At 32.9% G+C, this 21,103-nt stretch overlaps 1 protein-coding gene across 4 annotated transcripts in view; it reads right to left on the reverse strand.

The window, feature by feature from the left end:
* The window catches only part of LOC129906884 (protein mahjong), a 254,365-nt gene that overhangs the window by 164,111 nt on the left and 69,151 nt on the right, over positions 1-21,103 (reverse strand). Inside the window, exon 2 of one of the 4 annotated variants that reach the window (XM_055982848.1) lies at positions 17,151-17,258. The exons of the other annotated variants lie outside the window; for them this stretch is intronic. The gene's annotated coding sequence lies outside the window, so the exon portion shown is untranslated. The remainder of the gene's footprint in view (positions 1-17,150; positions 17,259-21,103) is intronic. 4 annotated transcript variants of the gene reach the window in all.

The following is a 21,103-nucleotide window of genomic DNA, read 5'->3' on the forward strand; positions in this document are numbered from 1 at the left end:
ACTGAGCAAAGTATCCCAATCAATGAGACTTAATAGATTAAACAATTCATCAAAGTTACATTTTCTAAAAGTGAATTCAACAAGATTACAAGCATTCGAGAAGTTACAAACATTCAAGTTCAAAAATATCGATAAAGCAGGATGATGACGATCTTCGATGACAAGCTTTACATCACTATGTGTAACAGCAGCGTCCGTGTTTAAGGACTCGGAAGAGTATACAAGGTCCAGTATTTTATTGTTATTGTTTGGAACTCTATTAATATGATTTTATAAAATTCGCCGCTATCATTAGAATTAATCCAGTTTAGATCACTTAGATTGAAATCGCCAATTATGATTATTTCATCGTTAGGGTCAATGTTTTCATGCCATCCAGGCAGTCGTAAAGTTGATCATATACATCACTGTTGGAGCAAGGCGGAATGTAAGTAGCCACTACGTAGAGGAAACCATTAGGCATTTTTATCTTTATGCACAATATTTCAAGCAAGGATTGTCGGAAGTCATCGGCGAGAGAGCACATTAACGAATTTTGCACGGCTATAATAATTCCTCCGCCAACCACGGTTGAATCGAAGTTAGAATGACGATCACGTTGGTAAATTTGGTAGTCGCTATCAAAAAGTTCAGAATTAGCTATTGATGAACATAGCCACGCCTCTGTTAAAACAATTACATCGTGAGGGAGGTTGGTTAAGTTCGTATAGACTATATTGGTTTTGTTTAGAGATGTTTGAGAAAATTCCAATTTTTTTCTCACTTCTCACTTGGTCAAATAACTCATCATATATTGGTTTTGGTCCGTAAGCCGTTAACGTTTTGATAGTAAATTAATACATACTGCTGGGTTTTAGCGTTGTCAGTTACTGTCGAAAATGGTGTGGTTGTATCTTTGAGTTCCTGTTCACAAATTATGTACGATTACACCATTAGGCCAAAATGATGGAGAATTCAGTAAATGGAAAATCGAGTCCGGACATCTTATTTTAAATGATGCATACTTGGAATAGTTCCTTTGAAGCATTTTCTCCACTGTGATTAATTCTAGTTTACCAATTTTCTGAATTAAATACGTTTTAATATCTAAAGCATTTGTAGATGGTGCAAGTTTAGAAATAAAAATTTGTTTTTGACCTTCAACAACTTTAAGTCCATGTACAATAGGAGATTCTATTATCTTCGATTGCAGGTTGCTCTACTGCAGGTCGCTCTACTGCAGGTCGCTCTATTGCAGGTCGCTCTACTGCAGGTAATACAAATGGTTGACTCGAGGAGATTGGTAAGGAAGTTTGAACTGATGCAGAAGGAGATCTTGCAGTAATAGTTTCAGTAGAAGAAATCGTTCTTGATTCTTGTGTTGTTATGGAGACCGGTTTAGTTGGAACATATGATTCAAATACAGATAAACTTTGTTTCTTTGTGGAAGGATTCAGTTGACCAATATCTGTGTGCTTGTCCACTTCGTCACTTTTCCGTTTTGTAGATGAGGAAGAGCTTTGCTCAGAGTTAGCATTAGGATTTTGTAACTTTCTTCTTGTAAGTCGGCCTTGATGTGGAGGTTGTGATGCTAGGTTTTCAATTTTGTCTGAAAGGTCAGTAGTTGTTTGTGCATGTTTTCTAAACGGTTGGTGTTTTCAATGACATTTCGAGCAAAATTACTGTATGCGAAAGGATCGCACTTGTCACAGAAATAATTGAAAGACATATTTTTGGCAAATAATTTTATAGAGCTCTGTGGAGCATCAATGCATTTCACGTGAAAAATTTTCTGCCATATTCCATTGCATATAATAGAATCAATTCCATAATCAGCAATTTCGTTACATAAATAATACAGTCAAATAAGGAGAAAAAAGGGGTAAATCTCGGAATGAATGTTAGTAGAAATTTTTTTTGCTCAATATCTTCCTTTTGCCATTCTATAACATACCTCAAAAGTCTAGAAAAATCTCATGTCCGCTTGTAGCTATTTCAAGGTCAAATCGCGAAATTGAGATTTTAAAAATTAGCAAAAATAGGCTATGGTACTATACAGGGTGTCCCACAGTCACCGCCCCAAATGAAAACCATGGATTCCTGAGGTCATTTTAAGTCGAAAAACTTAGGAGGTAATTTTCTCTTTTTCGCCCCGTTTTCGAGTTACCACGGTTTTTATGATTTTTGCTCTCTTGTCCTTTAACTGGCCTTATCTTTGCCAAACTACGTTTGCTTTGAAAAATTTTTTTTTACAACCAATCAAGAATTTATTACGGTTTAAGTTTGTCTCAAAACTTTTTTTTCTGCGGACAACCGTTTCTCCACAATTTTGCCTCAAACGTAATTTTCTTCGTATTTTAAGTTGTTTTTTACACTTTGATATCATTTAAGTCAAAAAAACACGTTAATGAGTATTAGTCTATGGTGCTTTTTATTAAAGCCCAGTTTATTTCCATAAAAAAAAATAAGTTTTATTTCATAAAAAAGGCTACTGAAAGTAATTAAAAAAAATAAACAAACTGAGTGAATTAAAAAAAATAATAATTTTTAAATAAAAAATTAATTTAAATGAATTAAAACTTTTTCTGAGCTTTATCTATTTGTTGTTTTCTTAACCACAATAGCATAGAAAAAGTTTTTAATTCATATAAATAAATTTTTTATTTAAAAATTATTTTTTTTTTAATTCACTCAGTTTGTTTATTTTTTTAAATTACTTTCAGTAGCCTTTTTTATGAAATAAAACTTATTTTTTTTATGGAAATAAACTGGGCTTTAATAAAAAGCACAAAAAATCAATACTCATTAAAGTGTTTTTTTGACTTAAATGATATGAAAGTGTAAAAAACTACTTAAAAACGAAGAAAATTGTGTTTGATGCAAAATTGTGGAGAAACGGTTGTCCGCAGAAAAAAAAGTTTTGAGACAAACTTAAACTGTAATAAATTTTTGATTGGTTGTAAAAAAAATCTTTCAAATCAAACGTAGTTTGGCAAAGATAAGGCCAGTTAAAGGACAAGAGAGCAAAAATCATAAAAACCGTGGTAACTCGAAAACGAGACGAAAACGAGAAAATTACCTCTTAAGTTTTTCGACTTAAAATGACCTCAGGAATCCATGGTTTTCATTTGGGGCGGTGACTGTGGGACACCCTGTATACACATATGATACATGATTTCAAGGTATTTTTTAATGCCTCTGACGTCTCTGGAAAAAGTTATACCTGTTTTTCATCTGTTAACTCATATTATTATAATAGTTGCAAACTTACTGCCGAAAAACCCTTAAAAGTTATGGTACATGAACCAAATTTTGCATGAAGGTTTTCATATCCATTATTATTAGGAATCAAAAAAATGCAATGAAAAAAACATTCATATCTATGAAAAATTGGTATTTTTTTGAAAAAAGGGGAAATTTTGGGATATGCACTAAAAAACATCCTGTTACAATCTTGCAATTAGTGCTAATAGGCTAATTTTTTTGTTTCTATCTTTGTTTGGATATTCTATAATTATGTCAAAAATCTAAAAAAATCTCATGTCCGCAAGTCCTAATTTCGGAGGGTAAACCAAGTTAGGTGCAGACTTAAAAAAATTAGCAAGAAAAGTTTAAATTTGTATATGTATACCAACATAAGCGACATGATTTAAGGGTATTTTTTAACACTTTTTCCAAAAAACTCACAATAAGTCAACCTGACCATCCCTGAAAAGTAATGCACCTTATTCATGTTGATCTGACACAAATATCTGAAATGTTGTTTTTCAATTTTTTAAAATCTGCACCTTATCTTCAAACCAGGAAAATTAGGACTTGCGGACATGAGATTTTTTTAGATTTTTGAGGGTAGTTAAAGAATATCCAAAGATTAAAATGAAAAAATTAGCCTATTAACACTAATTCCTAAGATGAACAAGAATCTTCTTTAGTGCATATCCTAAAATTTGCCCCTCCATAAAAAAATACCATTATTTCGTAGGTATATATATTTTTTGTAATGGATTGTTTTGATTTTTAATAATGATGGATTCTAAAATCTTCATGCTAAATTTGGTTCATCTACCATAACTTTTAAGGGTTTTTCGGCAGTAAGTTTGCAACTGTTATAATAATATGAGTTGGTAGATGAAAAGCAGGTATAACTTTTTCCAGAGACGTCAGATTGTCTTGATTTTAGATTTTTTGAAATCAGGATTAAAAAATACCTTGAAATCATGTATCATATGTGTATATAATACCATAGCCTATTTTGAAAATCTCCATTTCGCGATTTGACCTTGAAATCGCGACAAGCGGACATGAGATTTTTCTAGACTTTTGAGATATGTTATAGAATGGCAAAAGGAAGATATTGAGCAAAAAAAGTTTCTACTAACATTCATTCCGAGGTTAAACCCTTATTTGACTGGATTAAAAGAACAATTTGCCATGTTGTAAACGATTCAAAATAAATTATAAATCTTAGTGGCTTTTTTTTTGTTTTGAACAATTTAAAATATTTTGGGATTTTGATTTTTGGCCAAATTTAAAAATAATGTTTGCTACTGTACAGTATGGTGATATTGTATTTAAAGGTTTGTGTATTTGCTTGCGTTATTTAATCCACAAACCGAATAATATCGATGTTAATGGGGTGAGTAAATATATTCTCGTAGTTGTCTTCTGGCCGTAAGATGTCAGTATATATGAATAAAGTTGTTAAGGTGAGTAATAATATTCCCCTCGGTAGTGGTGAATAAAATATGTAAATAAAGAATAAACACCAAAAGAATATAAGGTGAAGTACCAAAATAGGTTTGCTTGGCAGAACACTACTAAAAATGACTCACCCAGAAGGTAAGACTGAAAGCAAGTTGTCTCGTATATAGGTACGTGATGTCGCTGATTGCTGTTCAGTCGATAAATATACAGGTTGATGCTGATGATATAGAGTTGGAATTTGTAGCTAAGTTTCACAATCACTCGATTTTTGCAACATGTATGGAGATGAACTCCGTATACTCTCTAAGTGATTGGCTGTGTTTTATTTCTGCTCCGAATATTTTTTATTATTGAACGTCATATTTATCAATTTAAAAAGTGTTAACTGACTCTAGTGTCTTTTTGACTTTAAATTAAATTAATTTTTTCCATTTCGCCAATTAGTTGTCATTTAACTTTTACCTAAAACTTTTATTTATTTGCCATTAAAAAAAAAAAATAATAATAATAAAACCTATTGTGTTTTGCTGTATCTGCCAACAACAACAACTTCCACCACTGTTAATAATTTCTTCTAATTGAGAATATAACTAACTCAGTTAACCCTTTGTTCCCGAAGTAACTTTTTTTTTTAATTTTTTTCACGAAAAATTACAAAAATCTTGAGAAAAAGTTATGATATTTTCTAATTACACACCAAAACGAAATAAATTGCACGACTGGGGTCGCACGTACTTGCTCTTATGCTTAAAGTAACTATAATGTTAAAGCTTTTTATTCAAGAAATTTAAAATTTGATATTTTGAAGAAATTTCATAGTATAAAAAAATTAAATCTGTTTTTATAATTAATTAAAGTCCGTTTTAAATTATCTTAACCCATTCTCTCCCATTGTACTTTTTAAAGTACAGCGAAATGCATTGACATTTTGTGCATGCAAAAGCAGTCGGGGTCATAAAATATTCTTTTAAAGATGCTTTTTAGATTTAACTGAGTGTTTTTGATTTTTCCAAATACATATATCTTTTAAAAATTGAATAAGGGTGTACCAAATTGTCTTTTTGCGCGAAGCATTTTAAATTATTTTTCTTTTTGCTTCTGTCGAAAAAGTTTGTATATAAAAAAAATTTTAATTGACCAAATGTTTTGCTTATTTCTGCAATAATCAATTGGAAATAAACCCAAAATTAAGAAAATAATAAATTTTATCATATTTGTATACATAAATACGGAGATAAGCAAAGCTAAAGTTAAATGTACTTTAAAAAGTACAATGGGATCATACATACATTTTTCTTTCAAGTACTTTGAATGGATTTTATAACTATCCCCAGTATAAATTTGTATGGAAATTTTTTCCAAAACTTTGGTGCTGCCCTAGAACATAAAAATTACAATTCGGAAGTAGTCAACGCTTATATAGTTGGCTCAGAGAATTAAGGCTCAGGGACATTATGCCCAATTTATGGGGCTTATGACCCTCAAGTGGAACATTAGTCCCAAATAAAATTTCGCACCTACCCCATATCCAATAGTGCGTCCAAGCAGGGGGTTGCGGGGAAGCAGTATGCCCTCCTTCCCCTCCTAAACATATTTCACTAATACTGAGTGCAAGCACTGTATAATATGTAAGCAATAATGGTGTGTAAACAATAGTGGACACACTATAGGATTTGTGGACGTGCGAGGTTATGTCCCTAGGCCTTATATCCCTAATTTCTTGACCATTGGACAGTATGACAGATAAAGAAGACACCGACATTGACAACATAAAATAATAGAGCTACCATAATGTTCGACTTAAAATTACAAAAGCACTAACAATCCAATATCTCAAAAATTGCATTATAGAGAGCGCTAGACAACAGTTTATTAAAAAAAACTGCCTAATCAACTAAAGTGTCGCAAATGTCATCTATGGTAAAAATGTTGCTGTGGAATGTGTAATGTTAAACTATGCATTGCGAAAGAGTGTTTTGAAAATTCTCATATTTATTAGAAATAATATGGTATGCATGATCCCATTGTACTAAAAAAAGTACACCCCCATAACTCATTACCAACAATTTTTAAAAATAATTTTTCTTTCTATATATCTTAACTTTTATCTAAATAAACAGAAAATATCATAAAAATATATTATTTTTAATTTTTACTATACTTGGGTGCTAATGGGTTAAAAACAAAAACAAATATGCCATTTTATTTCTTGTATAAAAAGGTATTTTTAGAAAATTTTTTTCGAAAATTGTAGGAGCCGTTTTTTAAAAAAATAATTTTTTATATAAAAAAATTTTTTAACATTTTTCAAAAAAAAAGTTGGTATGCCATTTTGAAGAAATAATTAATTTACACATAAAAACTAAATTTCAAAATTTTTCATTGATCCGTTTTCAAAAAATTGATTTTTCAAAAAAAAATTTTGAAATATTTTTTAAAAAACCAAAAATGCGTTTTTTGAAAATTTTCTAAAATTTTAATATTATCTTTACTTACACACTTTTGTATAAAAAATTTCATTTAAATCGGGTTAATATTGTACGAGATATTCAGAAACGAAAAAAACCGTTCTATGACAGGTACCGTTAATAACGGTACAAAAAATATTTTTTTTATTTAAAAAGTTGGCTCTTATATGTAGTACTACACACAAAAATTTTAATCAAAATCGTTAGAGCCGTTTTTGAAAAAAAAATAACTTTTCTATTTCCGTTATATGGCAGGTACCGTTAATTTTGGTCATAAAAAAAAAAAATTCAATTTCCCCTCTAGGGAATCACCAAAAACTGCTAACTACCAAGTTTGAAGAAAATCACTTCACTCGTTTAGGCTGCAGCTCCAGATAGAGACAGACAGACAGACAGACAGACAGACAGACAGAATTGCCGGACCCACTTTTTTGGCATTCTCCATCATCGTAATGTCATGTAAAATTGTTATCTCGAGTTCGATTTTTTTTACGAATCCTAAACTTGCCCTATAGTACCTATATCGCAAGTAAAAATAGTGATTGAACTAGTAATTCCATTGTATAAGGAATGTTTTGAGCTGAGAGTACAAAAGTTGAAGTCCATTTTTAAGTAAAAAAAACTAAAAGATAAAAATGCGCGTACAAACAAATGTGTTTTACCAAAAAGTCTTATTAAACTAGTATTAAGATTGGAAAAGCAAATTTTCTGATGAAAAACATGTTTACATATTCCATAGATTGAAGAACCATTATAATCACTCTCTTTCAGTGTTACCGTTATTTAATTTTATAGCTCTAAGGTTAAGGATCAGGCACGTAGCCAGGGGGGGCTTGGGGGGCTGAAGCCCCCCGAAATGATTTTCAAAATTTCAAATTTCAATAATGTTCTTCGTCCTTTTTTATAAAAAGGACTAAAAAGCAATTTCTTTTAATAGGTGTGTTTTTTACTACGACTGGGTTAAATTTTACAAAAAACACAGTTGGGGCTAAGCAATTTACATTTTAAATACAACAAAAACTTAGCCCCTTGGCCTTAGTTAAGCCGAGGGGCTAAGCTGGCCTCAAATTAGCCCCTCGGTTGAGGAATCTTGTATTTAACAAGTAAATTGCTTAGCCCCGACTGCGTTTTTTGTCCAATTCAGCCCAGTCGTAATAAAGAATACATCTTATGTCTAAAACATATAAGTAGGTACTACTACTATTACCTATTATTACTACATTAAGGTGTAATAGCACCTTGTAAACCACGAAATCGAGCGTCATTTTCATCAGCGTATAAAACAAAGAAGAAATATTATTTTCTTTTGGTGTTTGTTTCGTTTAATTAAGTATGTTAATAGGTAACAGAATAGGCTAATGTTAAATTTTTTAATGATGTGAAATTTTTTAGTCACGGTAATGATTTGAAATGGTATCCTATTTTAGAAATATAAGTCGATGAATCTGTAAAACTAGTATAGAGCTCCTCTCTTCACAGCTCTCGATTACAACAATTTTTAAAAAATACATCTGAATGATATGAAATCGTTCAATCGGAATTGCCGTCTCATTTTAGATTTTGCTCAAACTTTGTAGGGATGTTCTCTAGGACTGTAAGGAAGCAAATCCATGACGATTTAATTTTAAGTTGAGTGGTTTCTCCGCTACCCGCATTTACTATAGTTTTGCGGCATTTTAAAGCTTGAAATTATAAATTTTTGAATTAATATTAAAAAATCATGTACCTACTAATTTTACCTGAATTTGAAATTTTGAAAAACTGTTATTTTGGTTATTTTTCATGGCTTTTGACTCATTGACTGGCTCCAGAACCTTGGCTATTATAGATATGTATGAATCCATCTTGCCACAATATGCACTTAAAGTATGCGTTTTCAAGTGCATTTTACGTACAGAAGGCCCTATTTATACCGTTTTGAACTTAACCTTTTCGTATTGTGGAAGAAAATTCAATCATATGGTATCGTTTTTTTTTCTGGAATCATCCTTATTTAAGGGAGTGCAGTTTTAGTGCACTTTATTTTGGACTTAGATGACTAGACTCTGCAAGTATTTCACATCTAATACATCCGAATTTAAGAGCCATCCAAGATGAAAATTATTTTATGTTATCAACAGATCCACATAATGGCTGTGGGTTCTTATCTTAGTCCATCATGTCTCATGTGTATTTTGCATTAAAACAAGAAAACAGCATGTCGATTTGTCGATGATGAATCTCATGGAACTAAAACCAAGACAATCGGGTTTCCTGAAAATGAGTTTTGCATGAAAAAACACTATTCATAATTTGAAATTAAGAATCGTCATAGCAACTTTCTGGGATGGTTTATGAACAAAAAAATCATGTTGATTATCTACTGTTTTTATTACATTTAGCATGTAGTATGTAGGCAGTCTTTAAATTATAACAAAATTGTTCACAAGATTTTGAACCAAGCCCCCCCCCCCCCCCCCCCCCGAAACGAAATCCTGGCTACGTGCCTGTTAAGGATACTTGAAAAATTGAGAAAACCCTCACAAATCCTGCATTTTTTTTAACTAAATATTAACTTTTATATAGATATTAAATTTTTTGTTGGTCGTACTCAATGTTGGCACAATGTAACAAGTGTAACAAAAGTGTTACTTTTTTGAAATATTTAACAATTTTGTTACCATTTTGTTACTTTTTATTCCGTTTTGTTACACTTTTTTTCAATAAAATTTTTTTTTGCTTTCGTTGAAATAGATTGAAAATTTCAACCGGAAGCTTTTTTTTCTTCGACAATTTTCCAATAACTTTGACTATTTTGCAGGCAAGAACGATCTATTCATGGTAAAAACGTTTTAAATCTATTTTTTGGATGCCTATTTGTATTAGCTAGGACAAAATGGATGGAGTTGGGAAAATGTAATGTGTTAATAATATAAAATTTGTAATTTTAGGCTAGACGCTCTAGCCAAGAAATTCCTCTCATTAATAGTTCTACCTTTCCGTTTTTAAATTATTCCCCAATAAAAAAAAATTTTAAAATTATGCACTCAATTTCGAATGTAACAGCTATCAATCTTAAAATGTATCTATAATCTAAAACCTCTTGAGGATTTATAATATCTTTTAACAATACACAAGAAGACCAAACTGTTTAAAATGCAGGGCTATTTTTCAGAAAGATATAAAACCTAATAAATAGTTCCCCTCCGCCTCCAGTAGAACGTTTTTTTTTTTTTTAACTTCATTAATTAAAACCTAGATGAGAAACGAAAAATCCTACACAATAATGGCCCAATTAAAAGTAATAAATTAAAATTAAATTTTCTAAGTCCTCAAATTCGTAAGCGATACGGATAACGGAAAAATATCATCGAGAATTCCGTCAAAGTAAAAAAAATAAGTTAAATTAAAATCAAGAAAAAATATCAGAAAATACGTTTTTGAACAAAAAAAAATTAGAAATAAAAAAATCAAACCGTCAACACAGTTCTTTATAACAGAAAAAAGGGCCATGAAAACTATCCTTATAATCCGGAATTGTTTTCTACAGCTGTGTACTAAAAAACGGAAAGCATATTGAAATTTTGATTTCGTTGATAAAATTTCGTTTCGGCTTCATATTAGGCTCAAACTAAAAATTTCGCTGTGCTTTTTGAAAAGTGAAAATTCTACTGGTTTATTTTATTTCACCTCTTTTTCGCTGCAGCAGCCTGCTAGACTTCGTAATAATAAGCTTCCAAACAAGATAAGATTCGATTTATGACTTTTTTTATTTTGTTACGCTTTCTTCCCATTTGTTACGCTTTTTGAAAAATTTTGTTACTTTTTTAAAAAAGCCTGGGGCAACACTGGTCGTACTACTCATGATGCAATAGCTCATGCAATAATTTTCAAATTTTGGTTATTGCAATAAGAAATAAAAAATAATTAATAGGTGGTTTCATAGTGAAACCATGAAATTGTCTCCCCCCGGTGAGTACAATTTTGGTATACGTTCTGCCTTGTACATATTTGATGACAACATCCAACATCCTTGGTTTTTCTTTGCATTAAAAAAAATCAAATCATTGACTGCGGACAACAACTGGACTTCTCTACATCTTGTGACGACAAAAATCATTGTCTTGCCTGCCACAGCATTCATCACACTGAGAGCATCTGCTTGCCCCCATCCGCTGCCCTTTTCATCATCAAACGCATAGAGGAAGGAATACCTAGAGAGCCGACTCGTACCCCCCTTACCTAAAACACCCGCAAATTTAATTTCAGATAATCTCTCTTATTTTTCTCTTGTTTTCCTATCTGTGAATACGTGTGAAAAGTACAATTCGTTTAATACCTTCCTTTCACCAGTAGATGTCCTCACAAATTTTGAATTTAAACATGATTTTGGTTTGTACATGAACTTGAATAGCTCAAATAGCTCAAATAGCTCACTCCAGACACCCACCTTTCAATAAATATGTGCAGAAATAAAAAAAAAAGGTTCGTGTTTTGAATTTATTATATTATTTTTTTATGAATTTATTTGCTACTGAGCACTTAAATTGTTTTTAAGTGTTTTGAGCTCAACTCCACAGTTGAATGTGTTGGTGCCATTTAAAATGCACGGGAAAACTACCACATATAAGCACTGTGGAGTTTTTCCTCTCATTGCAGCTTGTAGGGTGGAAGAGAAAAACCAACCGAAGTCGCGTCTCTAGGTATTACTTCCTCTATGATCAAACGTTTACTGCATCACTACATGCATTTACATACAAGCCATCAGTAAATTTCTTCCCGGTGAGTTCATCTTTAGTCTATGTTCTGCCGAGTAACTATTCAAGAGACTACACACCACACTTTGTTTTCTCTTTATTTCACTACTCTTACATCAGCTGTTTTACGTCTAAAAACAACAAATCATCATCCATCAGTTTTGACGTTTACCCCAGCGCCACCTGTCGTGACCTAGAAACCCCAGAAACCCTATCACTACTGCATAGTGTGATCAATAACGAATTTTAATTTTAAATTAAAAAAAAAAAAAACTAAACTGATAAAATTAAAAAATATAAATTAATTTCAATTAAGACATAAATTAAATAATAACTAAAGCAGTATGGCGAACTGTGGATCTTGCGAAAAAATCTGCGACTACATGATAGATTCCAATATGTGTAGTGGTGTAGTGGAAATTGTAGAAGAACTTTTCATGTTCTTTGTATTGGCGCCTCCTTTATCAGCATCAAACTTTTTAATAAAATGAAATCGTTCTACTACTTCTGTGACAAATGTGATCCATTTTCTGATAATAATATTGTTCGTGAGGTTCTGCAAAACATGAAGCAGTTAGAAAATTTGGAAAAACAATTATTATTTCTCTCTGACAAAATCGAAAATATATCTTCACCCTCACAACAACAAACAGAAAACACATAAAACTGTTCAAAAAATATAACTCCTGAATCACAAAGTAGTACTGAAACACAACATAAACGAAAAAGTGATGTTATCGATGATGAATATTCCGATATAAACCCTGCATCGAAAAAAACAGCTGTATCTATATTTAGTAATCACACATTATCTCGCCCTATCCCTAATTTCAACTTTAACGTGAATGCACCTACTCCTTCTCTTATCTCTTCGTCATCATTACGAGTGCAACCTCCTTCAGCTGTTACTGATCCCACACAGAATCAACAACTTTTTCATCTACAAACAGTTCTTCAATTACTTCTATGTCACTTCCAATATCGTCTAAACAACTACCGCAATATTATGCTCCAAAACGTCCAAATATTGATACCAATCGAACTAATGAGATGCTGTCTCCAATTGTATCTGGACTTAGGGCTGTAGAAGGACAAAAAGTATTATTTCTTTCTAAACTTGCCCCTTCAACAAATGCCCTCGATATCAAAAATTATATGTCAGAAAAACTAGGAACATCTTTTATCATCGAAACCACGCAAAATATTCTTCTTTTAAGATACGTGCCCCTGATTCAGTTTTCCACGTACTTAACATCGATAATGATCAACATCGATTATGATAAATCATTTTTCTTTTCGTTAAAAATTAATATTTTTGCTATTAAAATATAATTTAGAGGTGTCAACTCATATGAAAACATATTTATCTTACAAAATAACCCAGGTTATGTATTCAAAATATGATCCGAAACATGAGTACCTCAAATCGAAAATATTTTGAGAAATTTATGCGAAGCTTTGCGAGTGTATATTTCACGTTTGGTGAATATTTGAAAAAATTTTGTAAATGTTATTTTGTTTATTTGAGTGTTGTTGTAAAACGTACAACAAAAAAAATTTAAATTTGTAAAATTATATATGAGTTATTAAAATTTAATTTAAAAAAAAAACATTGAAAATCATATCGAAAATTTTTTTATATTATTTTGCCTTAGGTCTATACTTAATATTGGCAAAGTCTGGTCTGCTTCTGTTTGCGATTATCAGAGATATTTACATTTATGTGCTACCAGTCAAGTACTCAAAATAATTCATTTTTTGAGAAACAGCTCCAAGGGGATCACAAAAATAAAATTATCGATGTTTTTAATAATTTTTAACCATAAACAAGTAACAAAAAGCTGTTTATGTAATTAAAAATATTTTACATATTGTTTTCAACAAGAAAAAAATTATATTACTAAATTTTTAAATACTAAATTTTTAATATAATTACTTGACCCGGCCGAACTCTACTGTGTATTATAGCGTATTCACCAACCTCGCCGATATAAGGAGTTCCGAAAATGCCAATAAAACGTCATTTCAAAATTTGAAAGCGACTGACAAAAAACTATTCGAGATTTGCTATGAATCGCAAATATACACACGATTTTATTGTATAGAGAAGATAAAAAAAAAACAAGTTGACTTCCACTTAAGTTTTCTCAAAGTAAAAAAAAGATATTGAAAAGATTTAAACGGGCTTTAAAAGAAAACATTTAGGTCTTTTAGAAACTGTCACAAATTTATTTAAAATAAATCACCACGTTCAAGAACATGGCCTCAAAAACTATTAAAAAACGACATTTCAGATTTTCTAACGGGAATATTTCAAAAACGTGATATGATAGAATTTTTCTGACATCGGATTCGAGTTCAGCACACAAAAACCTTACGAAAAGTATATTCTGGTTTATATATAAAAAAAAATTAATTTTGCTCACCAGTGTCTTCTTCAAAAAATGTTAATTTCATAAATTATACAAAAAAAAAAGTTATAGGTTGTTCAATTTGTTAATTTGTAACTTTTTTTTCTATTCCTGCCATAAACACAAATAAAAAATATCAAAACTCCAAAAACTTAGCTGCAAGTATTTATGATAAACTTTGGTATGGGCTCGACACACTGTGCGACGTCATTATACTGACTGAAACTTGGCGGAATAATTCTATTCTCGACTCTGAGCTTTTGGATACCTCCTATCAAGTCTTTAGACGTGATCGTCAGCATTTGGACGATTCCAACACTGTAGGAGGTGGAATACTTTTTGCAAATCAAAAACTCACTTATTGGATGCGTGATCAACGACTTTAGATCAGCCAATATTGAAGCTTTGGGCATGAAAATTCAACTTGACTCTGGAAATTTATTCATTATAGCAGTTTACATTCCTCCGAATTCTAATACAGAAATTTATGAAAAATTTAATGACTGCATAGAAAGTATCTATGTGCTTTTGGAACCTGAAGATGAAATTTTGATTGTACGTGACTTTAACCTACCAAACATTGATTGGGTTAAAATTGATGACGATAACTTCTACGTTCCCGTAAATGCCTCGAGCTCAACTGAAATTTCATTAATTGATGGTATGTCTTCATGTGGACTAAGCCAGTTTAACGGAGTGACTAATAGTTTAGGAAGAACACTAGAGTTAATATTTTTCTGTGATACCGTTAGCCCCGAAACTGCAGTCATTGCCTCGACTGTTAAGCTAATTGACGAAAATCGACATCATCCCGCATTGGATATTGCGCTTAATCTAAACCCGTCTTCTCCTCACCAAAACTCTATTAACGAACTTGAATTTAATTATAGTAAATGTAATTATAAAGAACTTTTTAATTTATTATGTACCATCAACTGGAATCAATTATTTTCTAAATGCAATATTAATGATATGTGTAACCTTTTTTATAATACACTTTGATTGTTTTTGTAAGACAATTCCACGTGGACGTGGCAAATCTAATGTTCCACCATGCTCGGCAAAAATCCTTGTATCAAACCCTCCTAGTGGGTGCCGGGCGGTAATGATCACCACAGCTTTTATCTTGTTCGTTTTTGGCAAGATGGGGATCAGCTAAGGTAAGATTGCATAGCTGTGTTGTTCCTTAACTCCTCAATAGTTAAACAACCAGAAATGCAATTTTACCATCGATACAAGGTTCCTAATTTTCAGTGGTGGTGTGAGCGCTATCATAATCCGTGCCGAAGAAATGGAAGGCTGGGGGATAAACCAGTCGCGAACGAGCTCTTTCGGACGCCTTGGCAGGGTCCGTCATATATTTTTGCCTTGCCCCGGTAATCGGCTCTGCCGGGGTTGACCTTTACTTTCCGACCTACTCATGGGACTCAAATTTTTTATAAATCAAATTCAAATATGGACAGAAAAGACAAAACAGACGCTACTACATCCGATATGGAGGATGAACTTTTGGCCTCGAGCCAGGAGACAATCGTCGATTGTTCAGTTAATGCTGGAGGCACTAGCATATCTGAGCAATCTTCAAAAATTGGAAATGCAGGTGGTACCAGCCATAGTACCCCTGTGTTTCGACCCGTACCAAACCCAATAAAGCCTTCGGGTAGCAAAGCCAGCCAAAGCGATGCTACCCATCGTAAGAAACGAACAGCGAGTTCGCATCGTAGAGCGGATTTCAAGAGGGCTTCCTTCATTCTTGGCAAGATTGCTAAAAATGAGGAAGCTGGAACTCCCCACGAGAACGATGCCGCTGACAAAATCAAATATGGGAAGATTGTTGAAGAGTACAACAATCTTCTCATTGAACCAAAAAAGACCGTCAAGAGAAATTGGTCTCGTGAGGAAGCTAATCCTCCTCAATCGCACACTTTAAGTGAGATTGTCAGAGACGATCTTCAAGTGGCGATTGTAGATGAGCTCTCCACTGACAACAGAGCTCTGACGTCAGTGTGGAACTCCATCGAGGCTAAGCTTTCTGAGATGGTGTTCCTTTATACCCTAACAGCAACTGAGGGACCCTACCCGAGTTTTGACTCTGGTGAGATGCTCAGGGGATATGGGGTAATCAAGTGCGAGGATGAGTTTTCTAGGGGTTTCCTTAGTATGTATTGCTGAGATCAGCAATAAATGGGATGGCTTGAAGCTCAAGCTTATCCCAGCTAAGGAAATACCTAGACAACCGCTTGCTCGCATTTGGCTGCCCCTCATGAGTATCAAGCCAAGTGGACCGGAGCTGATTCGTAGTCTTCAGAGGTTAAACCCGCTGATTCCGATACATGACTGGGTAGTCATTAAGACTGAGAAACCGCAAAAGAACATCGCGTCTTATCTTCTGAGGATCTGCGAAGTCAGCCGTAGGGCTCTCGATAAAGCCGAATATAAGCTTCGTTTTGGCATTAGGAATGTCAAAATTAAGGTTCTGCAGAGTCAGGAAATGGACCCTAACCTGGTTGAGGATATCGTCGAGGTTGACGATGTCTCCAAAAAAGCTGGGACCTCCGCACAGTGGGCCCATATGGCCTTAGGCGTCTCAAAAATCTGTAACTTTGTTGTCTTTTGTGATAATTGCTTCAAATTTGGAACATAATGCCTTTGATATATAACGAATAATTTAATGTTATTTGAAATAAAATAAAAATTATTTTTAAGCTTTTAAAAATTAGGCAAAGTTCAAAAAGTACGATTTTCGCTTGATTTGAGTATTTAAAAATATCTGTAACTTTTTTGTCTCCTGAAATAATTAAACCAAATTTGGAACATATAATCTTTTATGTATCAGAAATCATTGAGCGTACCTTTTTTTAAATGCAAATTATTTTTGAGCTTTGAAAAGCTAGGCAAAGTTCAAAAAGTTCAATTTTGGCTCGACTATGGCGTTCCAAAAATCTGTCATTTCTTCGAGTCTGAAAATAATTAACTCAAATTAGGAATATATTACCTAAAATGTTTAATAAATTATTTGACACACTGTTTTTTTAGCTAATATTTTTATTTAAATATTAAACGTTTATCCAAAGCTAAAAAATACGATTTTGACTAGGCTAGAACGTCTCAAAAATCTGTAACTTTTGTATCTTAAAAGATTATTTTCTCAAATTTTGCAAAATAAGATAAAACTGGTTTCTTAATTTTATAAAGGCCTTCCCTTCGTGTCTTAAATTACTTAATTATTTGTATGAGTATAAAATAAAGAAAAAATACATTTCAATGTAGTTTGTTTGTGTTACGTTATTTGAAATTAAAGCTATTTTATTGAAAAATTATAAGAAAAATATTGATTATACTCATTTTAAATAAAATTTCGTTTGTAAGGCAAAGTGAAATAATAGAAAAACTACGCTTTTGAGAAAAGAGCAAAAAAAAAAGAAATCACAAAAAAAAATGGTTGTCAATTTTCACGAAAATCCTTCTTAATTAAATACTTTAAACGGCTCTTTTGAAAATCTTCGAGTAAAATCAAAATCAGTAAATAAAATCTCGATCTAACTTTTTCCATAGATGAAATTTTTTTCAACAATTACAATATTAAATTCTAACATTTTTCTGCTACCTTAGACTTTATCTAATAGTACAATGACTCAATTGTTCAAAATACAAATATCTTCAATTTCGGGTGCATATACTAAGTCTAAGAGCCCACAGCAAATTTTGGGAGTTGAGGTATAGCGTATAACCAAGATGTGAGAATGCAGTTTTATAGCCTTATGCGTTCTAATAACGAATTCAAAAGTCTGGCAGCTTTAAATCGCGGCTTTATATGGTTTCCGAGAGGTTAAATATCGCGAGTTTTCCAATTAATGTGAGTAGGCTAAAATAACACAAAATCACATTCTGAATATAAGGACTGATGCTCTGTCATTTCCCCAAGGCCTGAAGACATCAATCTTGACAGTGCGATCAATAGAACTCAAGATATGCATTGAAACAGGTCAGGATGCACCAAAATACATTTTTTTGTACTATGTCTTTCGACAGATATATCGTTCTCTTTCAAAGAAAAGCCGATAAAAGCAGCCAATTCTTTTTGTATCTTTTAGTACATAAACCAAAGAACAAATTTGTGAAAAAAAGTAGACAGCGGAAGACAGCGGAAACATTTAAAACTCAATTCGAAAATAAAAAACTGCAAATAAAAGCTTATTATGTGAAAAAAATAATATTAATTAAAAATATATTTTTAAAAATTTTTATTTTCAGCAATATAAATAGCAGTTAAAATAAGCTTTCCAACGACATACAACACTTATATAATTTATTCAAATATAGTTTTGAAAACGTATAGTGAAGATTTGGTTTATTTTGTTACTCAAACAAAATATTTTCAAGTGGAGACTTCAGATACAATTTTTTAATAGAGGAACTCATTTTAAAAATCAATTTTTAATGAAAACATATAGATTGACTTTCCCTTGATTCATTTCCGTAAAAAAATTACCAAAAATTAAAATTTCATAAAAACCATTTTTGAGACGCAAATGGTCCTTTGGGCCCATTGTGCTCCGGCGAGGTGCCGGTAACTGACTGTGCAGGATCTTTCACGAATTAAAAACATGCTGGGCGTCATTCAGGTTAATCTGAAGCACTCGAAAAGTGCCTCGGATAACCTGAGAGTTTTCCTAAGGGAGGAAAGCATCGATGTGGGCATGATCCAAGAACCCTGGGTAAATGGCCTTCAAGTGAGAGGCCTCCGAGACAGCCAATATGACCTTTTTTATAAGCCCGTCAGTTCGAACCAAGGTAAGCCAAGAACATGTATTTTAGCTAAAAAACACTTAAAAGCTTTTTTGTGTCCCAACTTTAGCACCTCTGATTTAACAGTTATTAAATTAGAGGGTTCAAATACCGACAGCTTACTTTATGCCTCGGCGTACATGGTGTGAAGGGATCGCACCAGCGATCACTTAATTAATTGCCTTAAACATAAAAACAATTAATAGAACATTCAACCTGCTTCGATATTTAATATCCATATTCCCATCGCATTACATTTCATAATCAGCTATAGCAAAGCCAATGCACAAACAACACAACATTTATATTTCCGTTGGCACACTCAATGCATTGTGCATATAGCTATAACATCATATAGCTCATATAGTTCAACTGGCACCTTCAGTGCACGAGCTATATAATATGACACCAAATTCATATACAACAACACTTTCAATGAATGAAGAAAAAACAAACATAATTAAGGGTCGCTGACTTATGGTAGTAAAATATGCATCATAAGCAAGCTAGCCCAAAACACTTGAAGTGCATGGCTATTATGCTGATGCTGCATTTTATGGGAATTCCTATTGAATATCGAAGTATTGTTGAATAGCAATACAGGCATTTTTATTGATAAAATTTTGTATAAAAGGAGAAGAACAAAATAAAAACTGACACTTCTTATTCTACACTAAACGATTGCGTTTTCACTTTAACAAGCAACTCGCTGGAGTTAAACCAATCTTGTAGTAATATAGACGCCCTAAAGAGCTACTCGCTTTTGGGTCAAGGTTTACACGGCTACTCGCCGGACCCGTCTAAATTACTAAGGAGTAATTTTCATCTATACAGTTATCCAGCTACAGACTTTGCAATGGCACATGACCAGCAGTCACCGCCGGATGAGGTACGCAGACTGACATCTGAAGCCAATACATCAAAGACTAGCCTACTCATTGGGTGTGACGCAAATGCGCGTCATACACTATGGGGTAGTTCAGAAATCAACGAACGAGGTGAGTCATTATTTGATTATATTATCGAAAATAACCTAACTATTTGCAATAGAGGTACTACTCCAACCTTCACTTTCCCGAGTTCAGGTAACTATGAAGGGTGGGAAAATGTACTGGATCTTACTCTCATAAATAATTGCTCCGATTTGCAGGTTGAAAATTGGAGAGTTTCGCCCTTAAAATCTTTTTCAGATCATAGTTGGATCCTCTTCCAACTTAATTTTAAAACCAAAATCCCAACCGCTTATAGAAATCCCAAAATAATTGACTGGAAGAAATTCAGTCAAATTTTTGGCGCAAAGCTACGCAGCATATAATCTGAGCACAGATACGGTTGCGGATCTTGAGTCAAATGTTTTGACCTTTGAAAGATCGATGATCACTGCCTTCAAGGCTTCGTGCCCGGTAAGACATAGTAGCAAAACTTTTCCTCCTTGGTGGAATGAAGACTTGTCTAATCTAAGGAAAATGACTAGAACAATCTTCAACATCTGCCATAAACACAAATTCTATCAACCCTATAAGGACTGCTTAAGAGTCTATAAGCGTACTATAGCATCATCCAAAACAGAAAGCTGGGAGGAATACTGCCATTCCATTGAAGATATAAAGGACTCCGCCAGGCTTAGCAAAGTTCTATCGAGGGAACACACCACCTCATTCCTTAAAAAGCCTGACGGATCCTGGACTATATCTCCAGCTGAGTCCCTGGAACTACTGATGACTACTCATTTTCCGGGGTGTGAAGATAACACCTCTGAAGTGAACATAAATCCCACTTTGCTGTCAGTTACGACAGAACAAGTTAACTCCCTGATAACAAGAGAAAATATAGCCTGGGCTATTAGCACCTTCTCTCCATATAAGTCTCCAGGCCCTGATGGTATTCTGCCTATCATGCTACAAAAGCAGCAAGAGATAGCAGTTACGTGGCTTGAAAAAATCTTTAAAGGCTGCCTTCTTCTTAACCATGTGCCCAAGTCGTGGAGACAAGTAAGCGAGGTTTTCATTCCCAAAGT

The sequence above is a fragment of the Episyrphus balteatus genome, chromosome 1 (assembly GCF_945859705.1).
Source record: "Episyrphus balteatus chromosome 1, idEpiBalt1.1, whole genome shotgun sequence".
Classification (NCBI taxonomy): Eukaryota; Metazoa; Arthropoda; class Insecta; order Diptera; family Syrphidae; genus Episyrphus; species Episyrphus balteatus.